Source organism: Populus alba, chromosome 12, assembly GCF_005239225.2.
Source record: "Populus alba chromosome 12, ASM523922v2, whole genome shotgun sequence".
NCBI lineage: Eukaryota > Viridiplantae > Streptophyta > Magnoliopsida > Malpighiales > Salicaceae > Populus > Populus alba.
Genome location: NC_133295.1, coordinates 8,010,311 through 8,034,962, shown reverse-complemented (window position 1 = coordinate 8,034,962; position 24,652 = coordinate 8,010,311). Strand labels below are relative to the sequence as shown.

General features: G+C 33.9%; 1 pseudogene; it reads left to right on the top strand.

Moving 5' to 3' along the window:
* Positions 1-2,454: 2,454 nt before the first annotated feature.
* Positions 2,455-23,521, top strand: LOC118033210 (protein ILITYHIA-like; annotated as a pseudogene).
* Positions 23,522-24,652: the final 1,131 nt, after the last annotated feature.

Below are 24,652 nucleotides of genomic sequence, written 5' to 3'. Positions count from 1 at the left end.
AAATATTTTATATAAAAAAACTTGAATTATCGATTCAATCCTCAAAGCAAATAAATTCTCATGACATTATTTAGGGGTGAGCATTTTCGGTTCGATTCGGTTTTTACTTATAAAGATCAACCAAACTGAATTTTTATTTTTTCTTAATTCAGAATCGAAATCAATTCAAACTGATCATTTTCGATTTGGTTCAGTTAATTGAGAAAAAAAATAAAAAAAACCAAAACTATCAAGTTATGTTTCATGTGAAGGGCAAGTTGATGCCAACAAATGGAGAAAATGGATCATATATTGATTGATCTAAATGGCAAGGATTCCAGCTATGTACAAAGTGCAAAATAATGATCTATATGACAAGAGGACTAACTCATACAAAACCCAAAACAACCTTGTCAAATCCATGAAACTGAGACTGTCTCTAATTAAATCAAATAGCAAATATTAAGGCAAAAATATCCCTAATGCACATCTCTTTTATGCAAAAATAGACAGTAAAAAAATGTTTTCTTTCTCTTTATCTTTTGTTTATAAATAATAATGATGGAGTATACAACATAAAAGAGGGAAAGACATAAATTATGGGTAAACGTTTTCTATCCCTTTATCTTGTTTTTATAAAGGCTTGAGTTTTGAATCTTTGGATCCCGAGAATAAAAAATAAATGAGAGAATTAGAGAAGGAGAGTGGTTAGAGAGTGACCACTTGCAAAACATTAGAGAAGAAGAGTGGTAAGAGAGGGAAAACATTTTGGAGAGGGGGGCGGCTGAGAGTTAGAGGATTGAGAAGTTTAGTTTTAGGGTTTCCTTTTATAGTGGGTTTAAATGTTGGTTGAACCTGTTCAATTCGGTCCTATTCAATCGATTTAGTATTTTAAAAATCAAACTGAACCGAACCAGTTTTCTCCTTAGGCTTTTTAATTGGTTCATTTGGTTTTATTTTTTTAATTTGGTTTTTTCGATTAAATGTTTTCCAGTTTTTTCAATTTAATCGGTTTTTTGATTTTTTTGCTCACCCCTAACATTACCCAATTAACCCTCACTCAAAACCATATTTATTAAATCTAATATGGCTTGGCATATCAATTTAGAATTTGATCCTTGTGGGTTTTATTTTGAACAATAATAGACTTACTCAGTAAAAACATGTTTAGACCTAATCTAGTTAATTTCAAGGATTTTTTTTTTAATTTTTGTCCAAAACAAAACAGTATTGTTTTACAATATACCTAGGTTGACTCCAAAGCAAATAAATTCTTAGGTGGGTTCACCATCTATTAGACATTACCCGAGTAACCTTAAATCAAAACCATAATTATTAAACTTGATATGGTCTAGAAAATCAACTCAAAACCTACTTTACATGGGCTTTATTTTGAATATAAATGGACGTTAATCAGTCAAACTAAGTGAGATTTTAATATTATAAACTTAAAAATTTTTATTTTTAATTTATTTTTAGAATAATATCATTTTATGATAAATTTAATTTATTTGTCAACTCACAAATCTTAAATTAAATTTAATACCCATGAGTAAAACTTATGAAATAAAAAGAGTATCTATCTGTATTAAAATGAAAATATTGTTATCACATATTATAATAATATGGGTATTAGATTCATGGGGATCTCTTTAGTAGTTCAAAAACAAGAAAGAAAACTATCCGTTATCAGCCTAGAAAAATCAAATCGACATCACAATCCTCTTCCCTGCAGGAAAAGAGTAACGTTAAAAAACAACCCGTCTTTTACACTTTCACTTCATTGATTTACAGTACACGAAAAAAAATTCCTTGATCTTTCAAGCTCCTCTTTTCTTTGCCTGTTAAATTCTGTAACAATAATGGAGTTCCACGGTGGAGACAGTAGAAATATGTAGCGAAGAGGAAGGATTTCTTGGATCATATTATGCAGCGACAACGGTCAAGAACTTAGTGGAAGAGGAAGACATGTCAAAGCATCTGATAAAGACACACCACAAGCCCAACGCTAAAACACACCGTTGGAGCACTCTACTTAACGGCCTTAACCTGCGCGCCCACCCAATACGTAAACCATTAACTCCTCATCATCTTCTTCTTCAAGCCAAACCCCTTTCTAGTCGATGGAGCGATAATTTTGTAAGTTTTCTTGCTAATCTTGCTTTGCTACGCCGTGGTTTTAGTGCCTGTATTTGTTACTTAGAACTTAGGGTTTAAGATTCCAATTTTTATATATTCTGTAAATTTCTGGAAGTTGAAATCCTCATTAGCAATTGTTAGTTTTTTTAAGCATTTATTTTTTAATCTTGGAAACTGTTATTTATTTATTTTTAATTTCTTGCTTAAAAAATCATGGAATAATTTCAGATTTTGGATCGTACACAGATAGGCATGCTAATCTCCCTTTTTTTTAATTGTTTATTTTGAAAATTTAAATTAATTTTTTCTGTCTCTAATAGTAAGGAAACTCCGCTAATGGTGCTGTTCTTTAATCTCTTTGATAGAAGGCGGATGATTCTGTATTTCAGGATGTATATAAAGCAGGTAATGTCGTGCCAGATTTTTTTTTTTTTTTTTTGTGTATGGTTTTGTTTTTGAAAATAGAGAGTTGAATTTGATTTTTGTTCAGATAAAGGCTGTAATCAAGGGTTTTAGGAGCTATCGAGAACAAATTGCTACCGAAGTTAATTGTGGTGTTCATTTAAAGTTGCAGAAGCCGACCCATTACAGAAAAACAAAACAAGGAACGATTCCACCATAATCATAATTTGACTCTTTTCCTGCTTACTTTTCGAGAGGGTTACTTTTACCTCGTGTCAGATCGATCTTCACGTTACTGACAACAACATCTTCTTCTTTTAGTGAATCCACTGTATATCAAGAGACAACTTCCTATTCAATGGAAAAGTGCAAAGTGCTTCTTGGCTGGCTTTTTTACCTTTTGCTCAGCTCTTTTTGGCTGGCTTTCCCCCCCTTCTATTCAGCTTATGTTGGTGGGCTTGGGCTAGGAGCATTTTTTTTTTCTTGTGTTAATTTTCCTTCATTCGGCATAGGGCATTATGTTTTTTGGTTTGGGTTTCATTTGCTGGGGCTGGGATTGGGGTTGCTAGCTATTGGGTTAAGCTCATCTTCTCCTTTATGTGATTTTTTTGTCTCTCTTTCCTGGTTTTCTTGCACTCCTCTTCTCTTTCTCCATCGAAGCCACCAAGAACTGAGCTGTTAGGGTAAGGTGGGATTGCTTTTGTGTCTCTATTTGCCTTGCAATGATGGCGTGACTTATCAGCCTTCTTTCTCTTTCCTTTTGTCTGGGTTTTGGCTTGCTGTTTTTAGGGGATTTGGTGCTGATCTCAAAGGCTTTTGGCTCTGATTCGTCGGTCCTCTTCGCTTTATTGATGCATTGGAATTGCTGCCCATGAAAGGTGCTCCAAGTTCGCAAGTTGTGCAGGATGTTTGCAGGTTATACAAGGTGCTTTTGTGCTGGGAAAGGTGTTGATCCTACGTGAGGCTGGATTTGTTTTGGGTTACCCAATCCATCTTCTCGGTTTGGGGGTTAATAGGTATGGTTTTCATTTAGTTAGGTTTGGTGACTGGTTCTCAGCTTCATTTGGTTTGATTTGCTTTTTTATTTATTGCTATTCAGTACATCCTTGCCATGTTAAGTTAATTGAATTTAGGTTTTAACTGATACGCATCCCAAAGTCCAGTCAGCAGGACAAATGGCACAGGTATGTATATATATATATTGTGATTTATTGTTCACAATGTGCTCTTCATGCGCATTGTTCATGATTAATTATCCATAATGTCATCCCAGGTCGGGAGTGTGATAAAGAATCCAGAAATATCTTCTCTTGTCCCTAGGCTTCTCATGGGCCTAATAGACCCAAATGAGTATACAAAATATTCTCTTGATATTCTCCTCCAGGTAAGGTTTATGGATGAACATTTGTTTAGTTTATCAGTTTTATTTTAATTTGTTTCATGTCACTAAATGCCTTTTGGTTTCTTGCAGACAACTTTCATTAATTCAATTGATGCCCCATCACTTGCATTATTGGTACCTATAGTTCATAGGGGTCTTAGGGAGAGGAGTGCTGAAAATAAAAAGAAAGCTACACAAATAGTTGGAAACAGTGTGTTCATTGGTTACAGAACCGAAGGACATGTTTCCTTACATAGGGTTGCTTCTTCCTGAAGTTAAAAGGGTACCGTTATCACTGGAGTTACATACATATTTTGTATACCGTTTGTCCTCTGTGATTAAGTTTTGATTTTGAAAAAGAACAGGTTCTTGTGGATCCAATTCCAGAAGTTTGGTCTGTGGCAGCAAGGGCCATTGGATCTCTTACAAGAGGAATGGGCGGGGAAAACTTCCCTGATCTTGTTCCTTGGCTGCTTGACTCTCTTAAAACTGATAATAGTAATGTTGAGCGTTTTGGAGCTGCTCAAGGCTTGAGTGAGGTATTATTGGTTACTCTAACTTTCTAGTTGACTACATAAGGTTTCTTCTTCTGCAATTAATATGACAATAGCACAACTATTATGTCTATTGTGTTTAGACGAAGGCAATTAATCTGAAAAGGAATACTTGTTATGATCATGAAGTGATACTTCCTGAAGAAAACACTAGTTTTTGGAATTTGCAGACTTCTTTTAATCGGGTATACTTAAGTTAGGGGGTTTTCTTTATCTATCTCCAGGTTCTATCTGCACTTGGCACATGATACTTTGAACATGTGCTGCTTGATATTATCCGAAACTGTTCTCATCAAAAGGCATATGCGCGTGATGGATATTTAACACTTTTCAAGGTGAACTAATTTGTGTCAGCTAATATTCTTATAAAAAAATGTGTCCAATAAAGTTTTTTTTTTCCTAACCACTTTGGATTTTTCTTATGACCCTTCTCTGATTATGTCCTTTTTATGCTAATTTATTTGCAGTATCTGCCAAGATCTTTAGGTGTTCAATTCCAGAATTATTTGCAGCAGGTGTTACCTGCAATTTTAGATGGTAGGTTCAGCCAATTTTAGGTTCAATTCCTTTTTAAAATATAAATGTTCTTCGTGGATTTTTTTTTCCAGTACTGGTAGTAGTAGAACAACCCAACTTATAATAAAGTGGCTGGTTTACTTGTACAGGTCTTGCGGATGAGAATGAATCTGTTCGTGATGCAGCATTGGGTGCTGGCCATGTCCTGGTGGAGCACTATGCAACAACTTATGCATTCATAGTCTTGCCATGTTTCTTTGTATTTTCTTGGCGCTGGATTGAAATTTACTCTTGTTCTTACATGTTTGGAACTGAAATTTCTTGAAGTTTCTGCCATAAAATCACTTTAGAATTTCTGACTGGGGCCAAAACATGTTGCCATTTCTTGGGCATTTTAAATTTTATTTCCAATAAACTTGAAATTATTCTGATTTCATGAAACTTACATGCAGTTTGTGATAGCTGTCTATGTCTTAAGAATATTTTGCATATTCGTGTGATCTGTAATCTTTGTTGGATGTGTGCTATTTTATATTATTATGTTCCTTTTCATCTTTAGGTCCTTGCCTCGTCTCCTTCCAGCTGTTGAAGATGGTATTTTTAATGATAATTGGCGCATCCAGCAAAGCTCAGGGGAATTGTTAGGAGATCTCTTGTTTAAGGTTCATACTACTTCACCTCTTTCCAGTTCTCTATTTTGCAGTTCCCTTTGTTAGCCCTCTGAGATTGCCTTTTTTCCATGTCCAGGTAGCTGGGACTTCTGGAAAAGCTTTACTTGAGGGGGGTAATGATGATGAAGGTTCTAGTACTAAAGCACATGGACTTGCTATTATTGAGGTTTTAGGAAGAGATAAGCGTAATGAAATTCTTGCTGCATTATACATGGTCCGGACTGATGTCAGTTTATTTGTGCATCAGGTAGTGGCACATTTTCATCTCTCTTTCTCTCTTGCATGTCATTTGCTTTTTATATGTGTTTTATGCATATATGTAAACTGAATGTTGGATGTGTGCTATTTTATATTATTATGTTCCTTTTCATCCTTAGGTCCTTGCCTCTTCTCCTTCCTGCTGTTGAAGATGGTATTTTCAATGATAATTGGCGCATCCGGCAAAGCTCAGTGGAATTGTTAGGAGATCTTTTGTTTAAGGTTTATACTACTTCACCTCTTTCCAGTTCTCCATTTTGCAAGTTCCCTTTGTTAGCCCTCTGAGATTGCCTTTTTTTCCATGTCCAGGTAGCTGGGACTTCTGGAAAAGCTTTACTTGAGGGGGGTAGTGATGATGAAGGTTCTAGTACTGAAGCATGTGGACGTGCTATTATTGAGGTTTTAGGAAGAGATAAGCGTAATGAAATTCTTGCTGCATTATACATGGTCCGGACTGATGTCAGTTTATTTGTGCGTCAGGTAGTGGCACATTTTCATCTCTCTTTCTCTCTTGCATGTCATTTGCTTTTTATATGTGTTTTATGCATATATGTAAACTGAATGTTCCTGTCCCTCTGTTCAGGCTGCCTTACATGTATGGAAAGCAATTGTGGCCAATACTCCTAAGACTCTTAAGGAAATAATGCCAGTTTTAATGAATACTTTAATATCTTCTTTGGCATCATTGTCTTCTGAAAGGCGACAAGTCTGTGCTTCTTTTATTTTCAGATTGTAGTTTCCTGACTCTTTTTTTTTTTTCCAGTATTTATTTGGTAAAAAATCGTTTTTATTTTTAATGTAGGTTGTTGCTGCACGAGCATTGGGTGAACTTGTTCGAAAGCTCGGTGAAAGAGTGCTTCCTTTGATCATCCCAATCCTATCCTAGGGGCTAAAGAATCCTAATGCTGGCAGAAGACAAGTAAAATTGTTATCTATAGCTACAGTAGTTTGTCCACTTTCTCTCTTGAAACTCCCCTCCCCATCAATACTTTATAATAAACCAAACCCAATAGGCAAATACAAGGCTTCTTGTGCTTCTAACTTGCAAAGGGATCTTAATCATCAAGTTTCAATCCATTAACCATATGCATGTAAAACATGCATGCACTGAAATCACCATTTGGTCTACCCTGTCTCCTCATCTCTCAATATGATATGCAGACATTAATCAAGGAATTTTTTTCTTTTGTCAAAGTTGATAGAAAACATTATTCGAGGATTTTGGTCACAAGAAAAATAAAAGAATTGATCAATCATAAGGAAATTACAAAGGTTACTTTTTGGTTATTTGTCATGTAATTCTCATATGGCTTGTGGAATTACAGGGTGGATGCATTGGTCTGAGTGAAGTGATGGCTAGTGCTGTGAAGAGTCAATTATTGAGTTTTATGGATGAACTTATCCCTACAATCCGGACTGCCCTTTGTGATAGGTTAGTTCAGTATTTCTACTAGTAATTTTTTAAAAAGTAAGATAATTTTTGATGTTAACATATGTTAATAGCATGCCTGAGGTGCGTGAGTCTGTAGGCTTAGCATTCAGTACTCTGTACAAGGTACATCATTTCTATCTTCTGGGTTTTGTTTCAAGTTCTTGTTTAGATATTAATTTATGAGGCTCTTAAATTGTCTCTTTATTCAGAGTGCTGGAATGCAAGCAATTGATGAAATTGTTCCAACACTGCTGCATGCTCTAGAGGATGATGAAACCTCTGATACAACGCTTGATGGTCTCAAACAAATCTTAAGGTAAACGCCTTGTGCAGCTTATGCATTGAGAGTCAAGTCTTTTTGTGTATATTTTTCTACTGTAAAATGTGGTTAATTTCTGTTTTTGTGAATTTCAATGTCAGGACTACAGCTGTACTGCCTCATATTTTGCCCAAGCTGGTCCATCTTCCCCTTTCGTATGTGTAGCTTCCCTGAGTTGCTATAATTTTTGAAAACATGGACACAAACACACATTATGATTGCTCTTTTTCTAAGACTTTGAATACGTATCCAGTTTCTTCAATGCACATGCACTGGAAGCCTTAGCTGAGGTTGCAGTACTTGGTCTTAACTTTCACCTTGGTACTATTCTTCCTGCTTTACTTTCTACAATGGGTGCTGAGGACATGGTACGCAACTAGTTTGAAGAAGCAATATTAAATTTCAACTCTTGTTTGCCGAACTTTAAATATCAGTCTTCTTTTGACATTAGTGTAAATCACCTTCATTTAAAATACATCTTCAAAATGCTATTTATTCTACTAGATTATCTAATGACTGGAGTTTGTAGGATGTTCAAACTTTGGCTAAGGAGGCTGCAGAAACAGTGGCCTTGGTCGTAGATGAGGAAGGCGTTAAGTATCTGATAGTAGAACTTCTAAAAGGTGTTGGGGATACTTTGGTATGTAGCCCAGTTATCCTTGCCCTTCCATGCTCTCTCTCTCTCTCTCTCCACCCACACACACAAACATGTATGTATTTATCACTAATTTGGTTCTGTATATTTATGGTGTCAGGCTTTGATAAGAAGAAGTTCATCATACCTGATAGGATTTTTCTTCAAATACAACAAGTTATATTTGGTAGATGAAGCACCAAATATGATATCTACTTTGATCATTTTGCTGAGTGATTCAGATTCATCAACTGTTGAGGTATCTATCAAATGCATAATTCAGTCTTCTTTACTCTTCCATAAATTTTATCTAATGTTCTTTTCAATAGGTTGCATGGGAAGCTTTATCAAGGGTTATTGGTTATGTTCCTAAGGAGGTGCTTCCTTCATATATAAAATTAGTACGTGGTGCTGTGTCCATGTCCAGAGATAAAGAGCAAAGGAAAAAGAAGGTTAGTGATCACTATTCTGCAGTGTAGACAATTAGGTATGCATTATGATACTATTAACATAATGCATAGAAACTTTAACTTTTTTGTCTGATTTGTGGAAGGATGACTTATCTGGATATTTATGTCCATTTCAATATTTTTGCAGGGAGGACCAGTTGTCATTCCAGGTTTCTGTCTCCCAAAAGCTCTTCAGCCATTGCTTTTGATATTTCTTCAAGTAAGGATGCTTATATTCTTACTGTCATAATGTTTTCCTTCTCATGCTTTTCTTTTGTTATTCTTAGTTGTCAGAATATTGTTATTTCCTTCTTCTTTTTTTCTTTTTTCATTTTGTTTGACATCATCCTTGTATGCAGCATGTATTTTAGATTTGGTTTGTTAAATTCTACAATTCACTTTTATTTTTGACGAATCTTCAAGAAAGATTAGAAAACATGATTTGAGATTCCCACTTTTCTTTTTTCCCATGCACTCTGTTTATCTGTAGTTAAATTGGTCATGGTAAAAATTTCTTGTTGTGAGCTTGGGAAGGCCTTTTTTTCCCTCAACCAGCCAAGTAGATGCTATATGTCTGCAATGCTTGCTGATTTACTAGCAATTAATGATATGGTTTCGGAAGTGTATTGTTACTGCCTCAATTCTTCCATTGGGTGGTTTATTACTAGTGTCAGTTTTCCTGATTTCATGAAGTTGTTTTTGTCCTGTTATGTATATACATGTGTGTGTGTCTTGTGATACTGTCAGTTATATACATTTGGTTGTCTAGTTGACTACTGGGTTAGAAAAAGTAATGATCATAGTTATTTGTGCGTCTTGTCTCATTTCTGGTGATTCTCTGATATCTTATGACATTTTAGGGTTTGACAAGTGGCTCTGCTGAATTAAGAGAATAGGTAGCACTGGGTCTTGGGGAGCTTATTGAAGTGACCATGACATTTTAGGGTCTGACAAGTGTCTCTGCTGAATTAAGAGAGTAGGTAGCACTGGGTCTTGGGGAACTTATTGAAGTGACTAGTGAAAAAGCATTGAAGGATTTTGTCATTCCAGTAACTAGGTATGGACTCTATACATTTTACAAATCTAGTTTATACTAAATGTTAATATATCTGAAAAATGTTAGTATAAGTTTTGACTTTTAGAATTAATGTACCATAATCTACTGTGGTGGTTAACAATGTGTCATCCGTCTTTGAGAAATCTTGCTTTTGTGAATTATACTTTTGTGGCTTATATAAATTGACTGATTATGTGTGTAGTTAGGGTTGAGTGATATGTAACATCAACACATCATGTCATTGGATTACTGCTCCTGACTTTTTTTAACAACTCCGGATTTAGATCATTTTTTTTATTTCTTTTTCATGAATGGGAAATTCCTGATTTTGTTTCTTAGCAAGGATAATTGAACTGTAAAATCACATTTTTGCTAGTTTCACGCAATCAATTTATTCTTTCAGAAACACAAGAATGTGCCCCTAAAATAATGGTCTGTACAAAGAAATGGGTATTGAATATATGGCATGTCTTCAATCTTTTTGAGCTCACCTTGTAAATATTTCAGATTATATGTATCATTTATCTGTAGGTGCTGTTAGTTTAATGGTCTTCATTAAACTGTATGCTTGTGGTAAGGGCTCATAATGACCACATAAATTTTGAATTTCCTTTTTGCTCCCCTTTTTATTGTTCCTAAGTGCTTGGGGTGCTTATTGCTTTTTGATGCCTTGATTTTAATAGTTTTTAATAGTTCTCTTGTTAATAAAAAGATTATTTTCCCATTAGCTGAATTTTCCTAGATGTGTACCTACTATAATGATGTTTTTGTTTTATAATTACAGGCCTCTTATCCGGATCATAGGCAATCGGTTTCCTTGGCAGGTGAAGAGTGCCATCTTGTCTACATTGAGCATCTTAATACGAAAGGGTGGGATGTCCCTGAGGCCTTTTCTTCCTCAGCTTCAAACAACATTTATCAAGTGCTTACAAGATAGTACAAGGTTTGTTTGTACATTAAAAGCTCATTTGTCAAACTATTGTTTAATTGTTTCATAAATTATTTGTGGGTCTATTGGAAATTTTTTTCCTTTCACATACATATATCCTTTACGCATGTCTTCTTACTTTGGCTTATTTATGGTTTGTGAGTTCCTATTTCCTGCTCATGAGATCTTGAGTGAAAAGCAGAACTGTTCGTGCAAGTGCTGCTTTTGCTCTTGGAAAGCTTAGTGCACTCAGTACAAGAATTGATCCTCTAGTCAGTGACCTCTTGTCCAGCTTGCAGGTTTGGTAGTCATTATGCATTTTTTTCCCTTCACTGATCTTTGTTATGATCATGACATCACTTTTATTTTGTTGCCCAGGCATCAGATGCTGGTGTTCGGGAGGCAATTCTCACAGCTTTAAAAGGTGTCCACCCAAGCCTAACACTACTAGGCTTGCTGTCAGGGACAGTGCCTAGGGCTCTGAAAATAAGCCACAGCAGTCAGTGTTGTAGCTGTTCAGGTTTGGGCCTGTCAGTGTGCTGCAGTCAAGGAGTAGAAAAGATGGAAAACAAAATACTCAAAGGCAGTTGGTTTTCAATTACAAAATGCTGTAAAATTGCATGATAAACATGATAGAGGGTATTTTAAAGTTGTTAGCTCTAAAGTGACCATATCACTCCTGCCATAGTTTTCATATCAACAAGAAGTTCCTAGAATTAGGATATAGTAGTGGTGCTACATGCTGGCTGATCTCTGGACTCAAGATAGTTTTTCTAAATAAACCTGTGGTAAGAAGTTGAAGTTGTATTTGGGCAGAACACCATGTTGTTTGCACCTTTCTTTGCTCTTGATGGACCTTCCTTGTTTATTGCTACCAACCTCATCCATTAAAATTTGCAATTTCTTATAAATTTTCTCATAGTTTCAAATGACATTGCAGTACATGAAAGAGCCTCAGCTGGATGATCTGCTTGAACTACTCTCAAATTTGGCATCTTCTCCTAGCTGGGTGTCCAGGCACGGCTCAGTACTCACCATCTCATCCTTGCTTAGGCACAATCCTTCCTCTGTTGTTACATCCCAAATGTTTCCATCTATCATACATTGCCTTAAAGATGCCCTGAAAGATGAGAAGGTATTGCAGTTCTAAGAGTTGTAATTTTATGCGTTTGTATTGCACCGAATGTGCTCTTTTGCAAATTAGTTTCCTCTTCGTGAAACTTCAACGAAGGCATTGGGAAGGCTTATACTTCATCAGATTCAGAGTGATCCTTCTAAAGCCACTGCATATGTTGATATCATTTCGACAATAGTGTTTGCTTTGCACGATGACTCCAATGAAGTCAGAAGGAGAGGTTTATCATTTCGACAATAGTGTTTGCTTTGCACGATGACTCCAATGAAGTCAGAAGGAGAGGTTTATTTGCTCTAAAAGCTGTTGCAAAAGTATGCCCTCATGTGTTTCTACTCTAATAAGGAATCCATGAACATTTAATTTCAGGAACTTTAATGAGGTGTTTATTTTTCAGGCGAGTCCTCCATCAATTACGGTCCATGTTTCCATTATTGGCCTTGCACTTGTTAAATGTTTAAGGGACAGTAGTACTCCGGTGAGGCTAGCTGCAGAAAGATGTGTTGTGCATGCATTCCAGATGACAAAAGGCATTTCCTTCATATATTGATTCAATATCAGTTTTTTGTTGATTACGTGTCTTTTAATTGTCAAGTGAGATGAAAATTGATCCTTCCATCTTTCACCTTTCAATGACTGGTTTTTGGTCTTCTAATTCTTTTGCATTGTTTGATGTGAATCGGGAAAGCTAAGAGGTTTCCTTACTTAGTGCTTTGGATTTATTTTTTTAGGTACAGACGATGTTCAAGCTGCTCAAAAATTTATTACAGGCTTGGATGTTAGGTGACTTTCAAAGTTCCTTGAATATAGGTAATCTGGTTGAACATTCAGTTTTGTTCTGGGATTTAGCTCCTTTTGAACTTCATGTTTGTGCTGCTATAATTTAGAAGGATAAAAAAAACTTCAATTTCTTATATGATGTATCTGATTGAATAGAGCTTTATAAGGAAACAAAAACAGATTTTGTTTTGAAGCACATAAAGAGAATAAATGCTGATGAAGAAATTATAATGACACAAACTATGGGATTTAGCTCCTTGTGAACTTCATGGTTGTGCTGGCTATAATTTAGAAGGATAAGAAAAACTTCAATTTCTCTCGCTTTGTCATACCTTGCTAGAAACCATCATATTCTATCCACTGGTATATTTATGAAAACCAATCACACACTTCAGCTCTTTACTTGTAAATATTGCTTGTATGTATGTATGACACAAAATTATGCTTTTCATGTTTGTATCCATGAAATGACATTCTTATATGATGTATCTGATTGGATACAGCTCTATAAGGAAACAAAAACAGATTTTGTTCTGAAGCACATAAAGAAAATAAATACTGATGAAGAAATTATAATGACAAACTATGGCACTTGAAATAAAATGATTGGATAGCAACCAAACCCAAATGCTCAATGGGGAGTATCTGCCATTGGACTTTGATGGACATTATCCTTTAAATCTCAACTTTGCAAATAATACCTGCATATATGTTTAAAAATTATGGATACAAATTCAATTGGGAAGGACTTGGTGATGTTTATAGCATATGTTAGTACAACTCATGCATTGATACCTCACATATTACAATTCACAATTCACATTCTCTGGCATTCTATGTGAACCATGCTATGAATGATACATGTTCTTGGAACATTTTTTGTTTCTGTTGCAGGTATGCAGTAATACCTAGGATGGCTTATACTTGCTTATAAGTACATGCATTTGATGATTTATATATCCAGTGTGTTATGTATGTTGGTTATTTATACATCTAGTTATTTTCTGAATGTATATTTCTGGTGGTTGTGGAGTTGCAACTATGAGAGCGAAGATAGAGAAGAGGAATCAAGAAATGGCTAATAGCTAATTGCATATCCCTATTATTTTTGTGTTCTTCAAGAGAGGTACACAAAAACCTTGAGCGAAGGTAGTGAGGAAGTTTGGTCAAATGCTATGTGTGGCGACTCTTGTTCATAGGAGTACAGTCATATTTAATCATAGGAAGATGATAAATGGCTTAACACCATCAGTTTTGGACATGGATGATATGTAGATATAGCGGTGGATTTTAGCTCTTGTTTTTGTAAACCCTTGCAATTGCTGATGAATAGAGAAAGTCGCATGACACAATCCCCTTTTTGTTGTAATTTATGTCCTAACTGTCCTCAAATTTTGTAATTACTGCAAGCAACAAGGGCACATTATTAAGGACTGTACTATTCATCCTTAACGCTCCAACAAAGTCTATCATGTTATTGTTACTGGTGACTTATAGCCAGCTATGCCTATATAGGTTGTCACAATGTTTTCTTTAATGATTTAATTTTCAGAGACAGTTATTAGAAACCAAGGAGGCTGTTGAGCAGCAGCAAAAATCATTAAAGAAGTGACAATCTGGTAAAACATATTTCTTGTAATATTTGGTAGTAACTTCTTTCTATTCTCTATGCATGTTTTTGGCATGTTTCAAACTATGGTTAAGGCATTTATACCAAGAAAAGGATCTTTGGTGATTTTCAGTCATAAAGCATTGGTGCTATCTATACTCTAAATTATTGGCGTATGTCTCTGGCTATTAGAAACTATCTGAAGCTTTTGTGGCATTCCAAGTTACTGCCATATTTATGATCTGCTTTCTGATAGGCCTTTTGTTTGCTGTCATGCATGCCTATATGTTGATGGGTGTATGGTAATATATTGCCCCAAACATTTCTGTATATTCGTTGTTAGCTCAGGTGGGTGACTTTTTGGAAGAAAATAGTTTATTATTGTTTATTATTGCCACCCATTGCGCTATAGGTGATAGACTGATGTTGAACTAATGTGTCCTAGCCTCAAAACCTAGAAAAATAATTTGTAGATTTTAAATCACTAATATGCCCTTTTAAACCTTCTTGGGAAAGGAGGATTTAGTGAGGTTTACAAAGTCAGAACTTCAGCAAGTAGTTTCATTTGATAATAGAAACATTAACCTTTGCATGTTTGATGAAAATTCATATTTACCATGACAAGAGTATATATCATTTTGTTGCCAATATTGGCAATTATAAAGGCACGTCTTTTTGCAGTGATTTGAAATGAGAAATTTCCGGCAAGCTTATGATTTGGTGGAGCATAGGTATGTTGCATGTAAGCTAGATGGTTTGAATGTTTAATGGAGTGAGGATAAGAAGCAAAGTTACATACAGCACGCACTACAAGAGTACAATATTCACAAGACCTTGGTGCATAATTACATTGTTCGGCTTTGGGACATTTTTGAAATTGACCAGAATACATTCTGCACTATTTTAGAGTATTGTAGTGGTATGACATTAAACTCCTTAACAACTATCAGCGACATCCAAACATTTGGACTATGGAAACCTTTAACACTCGGGTTGTTTTTCTTTTCATATACCTATATTCTACTTAGGTAAAGATCTTGATGCATAGCTACTCCTATATTACCTAAAAGAGAAGCTAGGATCATTATTGTCGCTAAATATTTTCAAATGGGCCTTGTATACTTGAATAAGAGAGCACAAAAGATTCAATTCATTATGATCTAAGCCTAAGGAATGTTCTTTTTTATGAATTTAGAACAACGGTAATCTGGCAAAAGTTACTGATTTTGATCTCAGCAAGATAGTGGAGGAAGATGTCGGATCCCAGGGAATGGAACTTACATCTCAGGGAGCTGGAACTTATTGGCAAGTAACACTGAAGTTTGTCATCTGTGATTTTGGTTGTTATGTGTTTTGCTTGCAATGATAGTTTGTTTTTTAAACTTTAGAGACGTCTTTTTTCATACTATTAATTGTGCAATGCTCGTATAGCACTTCTTTAATGGCTGTTGGTATGGATTATGAGCATTATTTTTCGACGACGAAGAGGATCAATAGTGATGCACATCATTCACATATTCGCGCCTTTTGTCCAAGTTTGTGTTACACATGCTGCCACACATAATATATTTTCCCATATCTTTTTTCGTGCTTTCCTAAGATGCCAATAAGGTTGTTATGTGTTTTTGCTAGCAATGATAGTTTGTTTTTTAAATTTTGAATGTCTCCATATTGTGAACTGTGTGATACCCTTATTAGCGTTTCTGTAATGGATGCTGGTAAGGATTATGAGCATTATTCAATCAGGATAAAATTATTGCTAGACAACTTGACTACACCTACCGGAGAAATCAGTTGAGAATACAATTGATTTGGTGACTGCTTTTATTTTTAACAAAATTGTTTTCCATTCTGTTCATGCAATGACTGTTTTTCTACTTAATTATGCAAGTTGGATTGAATGGGTTCTCTTAGAGATACCTTATCAGATGAATCAATTTTTATAGGAGATACCTTTGTGATGGATGATTGATTTTCTGCATAATTGTGTTGTTTCATTTACATTTTCATTGAGTCACTTTCTACATGCAACCATTGATTTATTTGATTTTTATCTTAAGAGAATATATGATCTAAGTGCATTTGAGTAGTTAAGACCAAATGATGAGTTTGGGATCGGTTGGTGATTACACCTGTCATTCATACCAGTGCAACACTGTTTACCTTTAGTAACCCCATTAAGCTCTTTTGCTTCTATTCCTCATAGCTGATTTTGTTACATCACTTTTAGTCACTAATGTACTCAGATAGCAACCATGATTATTGATCTGAATATTTTGTGCTCTGGCCTTTTCAATTGTTAAAACATCTTAATAGAAAGCTTCTCCATATGGTTGCACATTTTAACCTAAATAATGTTGATTTTTCTTTTCCCCTTTTTACTAGGTTCTGTCTGCTTGGTTTCTTGGATTAGTTCAAGTAATCCTCACTTGGCTTCTTGCATCATTCCTATAACAACCCACAACATCAAAGACGCGGGTAATTTATTTAATCTATTATGTTATGTTTAAATATTCTCTCTAGAGTTGTGTTCCAAAATTTGCTAGACGATATGGCATAATCACAATAGCAGTTCTCTTAACCTTCTGCCATGGTTACTTTATTGTTTGAATGATGGTACTCAGATAATTAGGCACCTTAATGCTTTGAAATAGGGACAAGCCACTTTTATCCCAATGAACAGGTAAGGATAAAGTATCAAGGTGTAACTTATCTATATGGTTATGATGTGGTACCTTTATTAAAAAAGTTGAAGTTTTCTAGACACAAATTTTACCTCCCCCAGTATTTTGCACAGGAAAATCCTTCACCATACTTGTTCTAATTGAAATAGTATTGATCTAGTAGTAACATTGATTCAAGCTTTTGTTTGTTCTTAATTTATAAATCTCCTCGTGTAACTTATCCATTCACATAGTCTGATGTGGGTCCTTTTATTAAAAAAGTCGAAGTTTTTCCCAATCTTATCCCTAGGATCAGCGCAGGTTAGTTCCCCCACCATGCTTCGGTCTAACTGAAAAAATAGACTAATTGACTCCAACAAAAACATTGGATTTTCGAGTTTTGTTGTTAATAAGTAGTTGTCCTGCACACACAAGTGAAAACTGAGTACTTACTTGTGCTCTTTTGTTCCAAAAGGTTATTTCTCAACGTGTTTTGTATAATTGATTGCTGATGTTTTCATTAAGCTTGGTGTTGCAAATTTGGGTTGAAATTGTTTGTGTGAGAAAGCTTTGTAGTGATTGCTTTTGGAATCCAAGGATAAAGATAGTTGCGAGAAAAGGTTTTAAATTTAGATAATTGTGGTTGATACTGGTAACCAACAATAAAAGTACACTGTTAAAGTACCTGCATAATCATGCTATGGTGCTGCACCCCCCAACCATATATGCTACTAGGAAATTTATATGAATTTGCAAAGTAAAAAGCCACTTTTTCCTTGATGTGATATACATTTAAGTAACTTAAAATTATTTGACTGGCATGTTTTTGAATCTAGTAGAGCATTGTTTATGAATGCCCAAGGGCTTGTCTATAAATGTGTGTACTTTTTGAAAATTTGCATGAGCTAAATTGTCAATGAAGTTGATATGACTCCTGCAAAATGGTCTGCATGCATTATATCGTTACACATTCTTTTTTATTCTCCTAAAGTTTTTACGCTAACACGTGATATGTCCAGATTTGGATGTGCCACAAACTGATGGTTTGGACTCCATAACTATACATGTTTATGATGCCTTAACAAGTTACTAAAGATCAGGTGATTAAGTAAGGAAGAAAGTCGATATGACGGGGTTTTTTTATGACTATCGATGCTCAAACTTGAAGTTTATGAATATAATTATGTAGAACATATTACATTGAGGTAATAAATCTCATGAATGAGCAATTTCCATCACATAGACTAAAATGAGAAAACAAAGCTAGAGACTAATTTCACAACAAATTTGAATGACAAAAACAAAAGTCAGAAGCCATTAATATCCTTGCAAAGTCTGAAATGTATATATGGTGAAGCTGAAATGAAAGGGCAGGAACTAAATTGATGTTAACTCATTGGTTTGAAGTCATAACGACAAGAACTCTAAAGTGAGCTTTTGAGTTGTTTCTAGAAACATGATTTTAATATTTCACTATAAAAAGATTTTTTTTGATTAGTCGTTCTTCCAGGCGTTTCTGATAGGTGAATAGACTCATTGGATGAAGTCACAACACAAGAACTCTGAACTATGAATTTGCTTTATTGTAAAGATGTGATAAATGACTAGTCTAATTTTCAGTTTTTTGTTCTTGGCTTTTAATGTATTGTTAAACTATTATGTCTTGTAATTAATGTTTTAAATATATTTATCCTGCTTGATTTGCCAGCCGATATCTTTGTTGATATCCTAGAAGATGATGTTTTGGTTTTGCCCTTATATATACTCAGTACTTACTAAGATAAGTCATGCTTCCACTTAAAACATTCATCTTTTCAGAAGTGACATGCTCTTTTTTATTGGAACATGTAGGTATAAGTGGAGTGTAAAGGAGTTGCACAAAATGTTTCATTGGTGCAATAAGCAACTTCAACAGTTCAGCCATGTAAACAAAAAGGCACTAGATCAACAGGAGGAACTCCAAAGAAGGCAAGTTGAACTTGAGGCAAGTGACGAGGTACTACAGTACTGGATTTTAATACTTAAATGTCTTCTGTTGTATTTATTGTTTATAATGTGAGATTAAGATTTATGTATCTTTACTTTAATGACAAACATAAGCGATAAAAAAACAAACTAAGCTTGAGCTTTATGTGAAAGACCTGCTACAATGAATTTCAGGACATCCAAACCAAGGTATCAAACTCTAACAAAGAGAAAAATGCTAATTATTTTTTGGGGATAAAGAATGTTGAATGCTTTTATTTAACAGGTGCTTTGCTTTCAGGATGAAGCGTGTGCTATGCTAAAATGTAAGGTATCTTCTTAATTAAAATTTTCTACATATTATTACCTAAGCTATAATTTTAGCTGAAAGCGCCTTACATTAGGTTTTTGTCCTCTACTATCAATATAAACTAATGCATACAGCTAACATAGTAGATAATAATAAAACACATCATTATTTAAGAATTATTTGTGTAATTTGTTACTTGAATTAATCTGTTAGGGATTTTATATGTGCTTTGATTTGACCTCGTATAGGATTTGGTAGACCTGTATAGGCGCACATATTTTTTAGTCTTAATGCTAGATGCTTGTCGAGTGAAATTTGATTTTTTGCAATTTTGCATGTTTCCTTGTGGATATCAACATTCTACTTTCATTGTAGATTTAAGGAAGCTTCTTGTGGATTTCTAGGTTTTTTATGTCCTTCATTTGTTGTTGGGTGATGCTTTTGCAATTTTACGTGTTTCCTTGCTCTGAATGTTTTGTGCTCTAGCCTTTTCAATTGTAAGACATCTTCATGGAAAACTTCTCCATATGGTTGCACATTTTAATCAAAACACAATTGATTTTTTCCTTTCCTATTTTTAATAGGTGCTTTGCCTGCTCAGTTTCTTGGATTATTGTTGATGTTCTCTGTAAATTTGGGTTGAAAGTTTTTGGTGTGACCCTCTTTAGTGATTGCTTTTGGAATCCATGGATGGATAGTTGTGAAAAGAAGTTTTAATTTGATAATTGTGGTCGATTAGTCCCAACTATAAAAGTAAGCAAGGCTATAAAGTACCTACATATATGCTTTTTTATTGATGTGATATTTGTAAGTAACTTAATTATTTGATTGACATGTTCTTTGATATTGGTGGAGCATTGTTTATGCTTGAGGGCTTGTTTATAAATGTGTGTACTTTTTAAAAATTTACATGAGCTAAATTGTTAGTGATGTTGATGTGACTCCTGCAATGGTCTACATGTTTATATCATTGATTATTCTTTTTATTCTTCTAAGTATTTACCTAAACTGTGATTTGTCAAGATTTAGATGTGTCCGCAAACTGATGGTGTGGTCTGCATAACTGTTGATGGTTACGATAAAAATCTTATATGTTATTTACATGATGATCCTTATACATGTTTATGATGCCTGAACTATCAATAGAATCCATAATTAGCTTACCATACAGGCTATATATACTCTCATAAATAGGAAAGGAGATTTAGCGTACCATGAATAACTTCCTAATATCACTCTAGTTTTCTGGTTTCCTTCTATAACCAGCAACTAGCCTGGTTTCCCTGTATAGTTAGTTTCCTTATATAAACAAGTAGTTGGCCTAATATGTAAAGGTGACTTGCTGAAATGTAATTCATTCTAAATTCCAACTATTTTGTCATGGTATCAGAGCCCTCAGTCATATTTTTCTAAGAACTCCCAACCATTTTTACTCTCTGAATCGTAGTCTTAGTCCTTATGGAGAAATTAGATACGATCTGTGTCAGATTCAATGTCAAAAATTACACTACTTGGGAGTTTCTATTGGAGACTTTTCTCAAAGGTAAAGAGTTGTATTTTCTTTCCTTATCTTAATGATTATGTCTCTGCCAAAAAAGTACTTTTATTTAGTAGAAGGACTTTTGCTTTGTGTAGTGTCTTTCTTTCATAAACAGTTTTGGCAACTTGCAATATAATGTAGCATGAAAAGCAACTAAGCATCCTTTATCAAAAAACAAGGTCGGGCAACCCCTTTTCCAGCAAAGCTACTTGTGACAAAAGGCTGCAAAAGGAAAATGATGATTTACAACGTCCTTTTTCTTTAAATTTGGCACTGACAAGAGTTCAGATTAGTCTATTCTGATACTTTAACATCAATGCGGATGTATGATGGTGTTGTCAGAATCTTCATATAGGTGACACTTTCTTATCTCATGCTCATCATTTAATTAGGAAAGGACCGGGCTCTCTTATAAGATAATTCCATGATCATAACACAATGTTAAGGTTTTTTTTTATTATTATCTTTTTTGAATTGTTTAGGTATCTTCAGTAAATTGGACTTAACAGGAGCTATATCTAACGAAATGATTAACCTCTTTAGCATATTATTTGTTCAAGTTCATAGGATCTTTGAGTTGTGAATTTGCTTTATTATCTCTTTATGTGATAAATGACTAACTATGAATTTGTTTTAGTCCCAGCTTTAATTTTTTGTTCTTGGCTGTTAATGTGTTGTTAAACTATTATGTCTTGTAATCAATGTTTTAAATCTATTTATCTTGCTTGATTTGCCAACCGATATCTATGTTGAAATCCTAGAAGATGATGTTTTGGTCTTGCCTCTACATGTACTTGGTACTTACTGAGATAGGCCATGTTTGCATGCTTCCACTTAAGCATTCATCTTTTGAGAAGTGACATGCTCTCTTTTATTAGAACATATAGGTATAAGTGGAGTGTGAAAGAGTTGCATAAAATGCTTAATAGGTGTACTAAGCAACTTCAGCAGTTCATCCATGTAAATATCACTGAGAAACAAGAGGAACTCTAAAAAAGGCAAGCTGAAAAGCAAGTGACGAGGGACTATGCTACTGGATTTTATTGCTTAAATGTCTTTTGTTGTATTTACTGTTTTTAACATAAGATTATGATTTATGTATCTTCACTTCAACAAGATTATGGTTTTACTTCAATGCTTATGTGCAGAAAATAATAGAACTTATATATGTTTTAGATTAGCAAAATGATGAATTGATAAATCTTACTTTCAAAGGAGTTGCTCAGCACTTCAACAAAGTATTCTCTAAACTTGTGCAAGGTGGTCACGGTCATTTGGTTATGATGATGAAAAAGGTTAGTTAAAGAAGCCTTTTATGTCTTAGTTTCATTTGTTCTTTTATTTACTCCATTCATTCATTTTTCCCGTGCTAGTCTTATGCAATGCCTTGACGTTTTTCCTTTGTTTTTTTGTTTATTTTATTGTTTTCCAAGTTTAATTAGTATATTTTTTTGTCTTTCAGGTTGAAATTTTGAGATAACCATATGAGTGCATTTTAAAGTTTCAACAAAAGGTGAGCTTTAGTAACAAGCTCATAACACTTACTATTCATTTAATGTTTATTATCATAACCATGAGGAGATTGTAGTGACTTGTAAATGATATCATGAAAATAGATAAGAATATTATTTTTTGTTATGATTGAATGGAATTTGGTTTGGAGGCCATTTATGATTGTTCCCATGGATCTTTAGGTGGCTAGTTTTGTTTTGGAATTCATTGTTGCTTATTGCATTCATAAATTTTTGTAATTGATTGTAAGGAACTAAATTTGTTGTCTAAACCCATTATACTTTGGGTGCAAAGGCCACTAAAAGACCACAACTAGAAATGTTTGTCATACATGCTGAACTACTACTCTACAACTTAATGTTGAGAATTGTAGGAATGTGGTCTATTTAAATCTATACATATATATTCTTTACATAGGATAACAGGCCTAAAGAGCACTTCTAAAATTGCGATTTCTCACTTTTAGAGGTATCAGTTCGGTGATTTGGTGTTGAATTGTTCATGTTTTTACTGTTGTAATTTGTGGAATGATTTCCTCAAGGCGCAACATGTTTTGACAATATGTATTTCAACTCGATGTAGGAGGAGCTTGCATCTTTACGTGCAAAAGTCATTGCACTAGAGCACGATCTTCATAAATCTTCATAAATCTTGTCAAGAGGCCTCTAAGAATCATGATCTCTGCTACCAGTTAGAAAAGGTATAGTTTTGCCATTACTTTATGGATTTTGGTTATCCATTATGGTTAATAATCTTTTATTTTATCTACACCAGAAATTGAAGGAACTAAATTCAGTTTAAGAGCATTTCTAGGTTTTTTTATTGCTCAACTTTGTGGTTTGGAATCTGTTGTTTTTTTTTTTTTTTTTCTCTGGTGGTGTCCTACTTTCAGGAATATGATGTATCGGGTATCCCATTGGTAATATTTTTTTTTATTTGCTTACCATGTTCCAAGTTTGAGGGTTCACTTGGATTGAGCTAATGGTAGTTGGGTTTCTTCAAAGAAGAGGGTTTCTTCATTATTTTATGTGTTCTTTTCTCGACAAGGAAGCATTATCATTAATATCTTATGTTTTGTAGGTCAAGTTGTTGAATAGCTGCGTTCACTAGGGAAAAGTGAGAGAGGCTTGGGTTATCACGTGCTTGAAAAGCATATTATGCAAGACTAGTAAGAGAGTATGTGTTTGGTGTGTAAGGATTTCCTTATCCAAAACATGGATAGCGCAACCCTATGCATCGAGGCCTTTTCAGTTCGAAAATTAATTGTGATAGTAAGTTTGTTTTTCGTTGTGATTTATTAATTTTTGTATATATATATATATAATCTTATTTATTTGTTGTCTGCCTATTATATAATATAGTGATGAGTAATTTAAATATATATAGTTCTCAAGAAACATTGTTTGCCTTTAAACCAAGGGTATTTTTGTCTTTTCATACAATAATTAGTCATTAGTCTAGGGGTATTTATGTTCATTCAATATGTTTATGAATAGTAAAAGAATCAAAATACCCATGAGATAAAAATATATATATATATATATTTTGTAAGGCAAAGGTGTTGTCTTTTTCTTTTTTAAAATATAATAAGATTACATATATGACTTGAAGGACAAAACAATTACGACATTGAAACAAGGGTTTTTGTGTCTTTTTCTCATAATTTTTTTTTTTTTTTTTTTTTTGTAATTATTGGTTTGGTTGAGAGTTGTAATGTAATGTAGCATTTAATTCATGATTTTTAAATGCAAAAAATTGGTGTGTGGTCGATGTTGTGCACTTTGGATGACGTGTGCACCATCTCCCAGTGGTGTAAAATAAACTTCTGCTGTCTCATTTGGTTCGTCTTCGTGTCGTCTTCCTTTATTGGTGGTGCATGGCATCTAATTGTCGGTTTGTCGCTCATAGCCCTTCATTTTTCTCTTTAACCCTAAAAAATCAACTACAATCTTTTTTATTTTTGTTGAAGTTTTATTTTTTTTAATTTAATTTTTCAATTTTAATTTGTAAATGTAAGATTTTCAATTTAGTCTTCTACTTTTGATTCTTTAATATTTCTTTTTATCAAAGTTTTTATGATTTTCAATTTTATCGCTCATATCAGGTTTTTTAATTTTTTTTCTTCAATAAGAATAATACTAATTTCAATTTGGTCTCTTTTCTTTTGATTTTTTTTTTAATCTACTCTTTTGTTAAAGTTTATATGGTCTTTAATTTTATCCTTCAAATTTAGTGTATGTTTTTTTTTCAATAATAATAATAATAATAATAATAATACTAGTAAATCATTCTAAATTCTAAGAAATCATAAATTACACATTTTATTAATTTCTAAATGAATATAAATTTGTATTCTATTAAAATAAAATAGAATAAAAAACCAAATATATAAAAATAGTATATAAATTAAATGTATTAGATG